Raw genomic sequence first — 5,326 nt, 5'->3', positions numbered from 1 at the left:
TTCTGTCTCCTCTCTCTCCCCTTCGGTGTCCCGGATTAAAAAACAAAAACGATTAATTATATTACAGAGGTAATCATTTAAAATATAATACAGCTTTTTAAAAAAACTTACGGTCTTTGCGACTCTCACGGTCAGATCTCCAGCTACTGGTGTCGGACCAGCTGCGTGCGCGACCGGGACCGCTCCTCCTCCTGCGTCTGTACCTGCTGTCGGAGCTGTCACTCGAGCTGGACGAAGAGGTGGTGCTGCTCGGTGATCGTCTTGCGTTTCTCCCACGCCGGTTGCTTGTACCAGGGTCGGTAATCTCTCTCTCTTCAGGCATGCTAGATGTGGACGGACCTGCGAGAACGGGACCGGGTGGTGGGTTTCGTGGATGTGGTCCTGTTAAGGAGATGTTAAGACCCACAGAGGGTTCTGCAATTGGAGTCACAACGAAGCCTGATTGTCGGGCTAGGATAGGGACATCGGCCGGTATATTTTCTCTGACGGATGTATCAGCAGCGCTGAGCGGCCCTGCAGGTGACGGGTGAGGGGTAGGAGGATACGGTTCCGCTCTTGACAGAAGACATAAATAAAAAACTCATAAATCATATTTTAAAAAATTACACACTGAAATTTGCGGTAATATGAAATAAAAACTTGCAAAGGGTGAAGATTCTCTCTAGCTCCTCAAAATTATATTCAGGCAAGTTATCTGAAAAAATAGATCCTTAGGTTATAAATATGTCACGAAATACGCATTAGCAGAAAAACTGTAGACTAAAAAAATTAAATAACTTACCGTTCTGCATCTTGTTTGTCAGGAGAGAGTTCCAGAGGGCTGGCAAGCAAAAGTTGTCTTGAAATGTCTTCAGAAATCGCTCGAGTAAAATCGTGGTCTCTCATAACATTTTCTGAATCCTTTCATTTTCGAAGGAATTTGGCTTTCGTCTATTATCTGCAGATTTTTCCCATGCAGTATATAGATGTGTATATTATTCAATGCTCCATACAGCTTGTAACCCTCAAAAGGGTGGTGACTTTTGACCTAACAATTAACAGGCTGAAGTTGTCTCGAGAGAGAAGTCTTTCTTATAACAATTTCCTCGTTGGAGTTTGGTTTTGTAAAAGTATAAACTCTCTGCAGTTTGCCTATTGTTCAATGCTCATTACAGCTTGTAACCCTGAAAAGGGTGGTGACCTTTGACCTAACAGTTGGGACAAAATCAGCTCTGATCTACTGGGTGGTATGAGAGAGAGAGAGAGAGAGCCAGAGAGTGTATGAGAACCAGAGAGCCTGAGAACCAGAAACGGAAGGATTTTTGTTCCGGATCCCCTGACTTTTGTTTTTGTATAATACAGACATTAAGCCTACAAATCTTCATTCGTCATCACATCTAGAGAGATGTGTTACCTCTTTTGCCTCCGTTTGAGTTGCAACGTGTCTTGTCGACATTTTATTTCATTTGGTTAAAAAAACTTCTCGCTTTCTTGAAAACTTTAAAATACACGCTCCTCTCCCCCACCCATCAAACTCAATGGACCAAAGGACTGATGACATCACCCCCCTCTCATTGGTTCAACACCGGAAGCGGGAGCTTGTGACGTGGCAACACCCCATTGGTCGGACGGGGGCAGGGCTTACATAAATACTGCAATCTCATTGGTCTACAGAGAACAATAGAGAACAATAGACCTGTTACTTTGACATAAGGTGCATTATATATCTCTCTCTCTTCCCAGCCAATAGCTGTGAGAGAGCACCTTATAAAAGGCAGGCAGAAGGCACCTGGTGGTCCTCTTCCCTGACGGATCCTGGGTCACGTCACTTCCTGACGCCCTCCACTTCCACATTCATTTGGTGGCAGAGGCTTGGGTGTTGCTGCGTGCTGCACGCTGCTCACCCCTCGCTGCTCACCGCTAGCCGCATGCTGCTCGCTGCTCACCGCTAGCTGCGTGCTGCTCGCTGCTCACCGCTTGCTGCGTGCTGCTCGCTGTCCGCTGCTGGTCGCCCTCAGGTAGCCGCGCGTGTGTGTGTGTGTGTGTGTGTGTGTGTGTGTGTGATTAGTTGCTCTTTATGGCATTTTCTTTGTTTCTTTTGTAACAATTGCTTTCACTGCAACCTGTAATTTTGACTCTTATGTTGGCTTTACGGTTATTTTGGTTGCAGGTTAATTTCATTTTTGCTGATGTAGATTATGTTAATTCTATTTGATTTGCTATTTGGTTATTAGAGATCTGGTATAATTAATTTCTTGATTTCTTATGTGTGTTTTGTGATTAGTTGTATCTAATTTCTTGTTTCTCACCTGTTGTCCTCTGACCCCCCCCATTCAGGTGCTGAGCCTAGGGTGGCGGATTGGTGTCCTGGTGGCGGTGTCCCTCTTGTACATTCAAAGTTCTTGATATTTTCCGGATTTACTGACCTTCATGTCTTAAAGTAATGATGGACTGTTGTTTCTCTTTACTTAGCTGAGTGGTTCTTCTGCCATATTATGGATCAGAACAGTGGTTGAGTAAGGCTACTGTCTGTATAGAACTGTGTATCATCCCTAGCTCTGCACAACACAACTGATGGTCTCAAACACATTAAGAAGGCAAGAAATTCCACAAATTAACTCTTGACAAGGCACACCTGATAATTGAAAACCATTCCAGGTGACTACCTCATGAATCTGACTGAGAGAATGCCAGAAGTGTGCAAAGCTGTCATCAAAGCAAAAGGTGGCTACTTTGAAGAATATAAAATATAAAACATTCTGGTTTGTTTAACACTTTTTTGTTTACTATATAATACGTTATGTGTTCTTTCTTAGTTTAGATGTCTTCAGTATTGATCTACAATGTAGAAAATAATAAAAATAAAGAAAAATCATTGAATGAGAAGGTGTGTCCAAACTTTGACTAGTAGTGTCTGTCTTCAGCATTTTCAGCCACAGGTTGTGACTGCACCAAACCATCTGCTGAGCCTCTAATGTTTTGAGGTGAAATTGGTCTGTGAGAAGAAAAAGTTTCCTTTTAATATCAGTTTGATTTTGATTTTTGTATGACATTATAGAGGACTTTAAATTTGAAAATCTACATGGGAATGTCCTGATATCTTCTGAGTGACACTGAGGTGGTGTGCTATCAATATGAAGTGACACTGGTACAGTATGTGGGAAAAAAAGGTAGTTTACTTTAGCATTTTATATAGGGCTTTAATTTAGAAATTCTGCATGGGAATGGCCTAATATTCTCTGTGACATGAGAAAGCATTTCAATTATAATTTTTTTTTTAACAGCATTGTTTTTAATATTGTTTCAGTTTTCACTAGTTTGTATTTTTATTAATGTATTTGTTCATTCATTATTGATGGACTGAATGAATGCGAAAACATGTTCACCGGAGGATCACTTTAATTTTGAAATTGGTTCCTCGTAGCTCTTACCGTAATGCCTAGCATATAGGCGTAGCGCAAAACAATGTCGGGGCTAGCTTTATCGGGTTTTTCAAAGTGGAGGCTGGCTTTACCGCAGTGGAACTTATTGGTGAAGAACAGAACAAGAAAACATTGCTCGTTGAAAGCATGTGTAAAAACGCTTTGTGTGAAAAAAGAGTTGTGGATGAGAAAAAAATTACTCTGGGAGTGATCAGTGATCACTGGTATTCCAGAAGACCTAGAAAAACTCCAATGGAGTGTTCAGAGACTTTAGACTGATGGAAACAAAAAAGGTGAGAGAGTGGACAGTATGTCAGGGCTGACACAGTTTCAGGGCTCGGTACTTCCAGATAAAATAAGGATAGTTTGTATGAGTTCCCAGTGAGACTTCATGTTCTTCCTCCACTTTGGTTTTACTAATACCAGAGGTATGGGCATATACTGTAGCGAAGGTTTGCAATGGAAAGCAAAGGTGCGCTAAGTGCAGAGGTGATCACAGATTTGAGGACTGTGGAGAGAGTGTGCAGGCTAAATGTTGTTATTGTGCAGTGTGACATATAGAGGCTGTGAAGTCAGGGAAAGAGCAGTGGGAATCCAACAAGTGAAAACAGTTGCACAACATAAGCTATGCTGAAGCAGCGAAGAAAGTGCAAGTACAAAAGGGAATTGCTATGAAAGATGTATCTTGGGAACAAATCAACAAAAGGCTTGAGGCAGATGGAAAACCTGGGGTCACTGGAGAAAGGACCCAGTGACTGTTCTTCTGTGGAATGCAAGGAGTCTAATGGCAAATGGACAGGAATTTAAAGGAAAATAGAAAATCCTAGAAATAAGCCAGAAATTATATGTGTTCAAGAAACATGGTTTAAACCAGTATTGGATTTTGTAATTAGAGGTTATGATAGTACACGCAGAGATAGAGTAGAGGGAAGTGGTGGGGGCTGTATCATATTTGTGAAGCAGGGAATGCAGTATAGAGTATTGGAGAAAGGGAAAGATTTGGAAATGATAGTAATGGAAGTATGGACAAAAGACGGTACTATCAAAATAGTTAATTTTTACAACCCCTTCAAGAAGATTTCATTAGAATTACTGGAGGAGCTGGCTGTAAATCTTGAAGGATACGTTATTTGTTATGGTGATTTTAATGCCCATAATACATTAGGGGATAGCTATAATGATGGGGATGGAGAGGTAATTGAATAGCTACTGGAAATCAGAAATCTAGTATGCTTGAATGATTGAAATGAGTCACGAGTCAATGTTAGAAAATAGCACAGAATCAGTAATTGATCTTACTTTAGTATCGGAAACAGTGGCAAATAATTGCAATATGGAAACTGTAAGAGAAACAACAATAGAAAGTGACCATTATCCAATAATAACTGAAGTAAGAGTGACTTTAGAACAGCATGAAAGAGACAGATCATACAGATGGGTTTTCTGCAGTGTTTATTGGGGAAAATGTAGGCAGATAAGCAATAAGGAAATGCAAAACATCCATATTAATCAAGATGTTAATGAATTAAATCTTTCTGTTTGTCAAACTATCCAGGGGCAGCAAAGCAAGCAATTCAAAGGAAAGAAGGTAAGCATGAAAAGAAAATTGTACCATGGTGGACGAAAGAATGTGAGAATGCAATAAAGTCTTAAAATAAAGCATTAAAAGGGTTAAAAAGTACTCATAATTTCCATAATCTTATTGAATACAAAAGGTTGCAAGCTAATGTAAGGAGAACAATTAAAAGTCCAAAGAAGGTCTATTGGAGGAAATGTTGTAATTCAATAGGTAGGGAGAAAGAAATTGCTAATGTATGGGGAATGATAAAAAGAAGAAGAATAGGATTAAAAGAGAGTATGGGTATCCTGTCTTAGTTGGCAATGAAACTACAGCTGTGACAGATGAGGAAGAAGCAGACATGTTA

Source organism: Pagrus pagrus, assembly GCF_965226575.1.
Source record: "Pagrus pagrus genome assembly, chromosome: 8".
NCBI lineage: Eukaryota > Metazoa > Chordata > Actinopteri > Spariformes > Sparidae > Pagrus > Pagrus pagrus.
The sequence above is the reverse complement of the archived record's forward strand: the minus strand, read 5'-3'. Positions refer to the sequence as shown.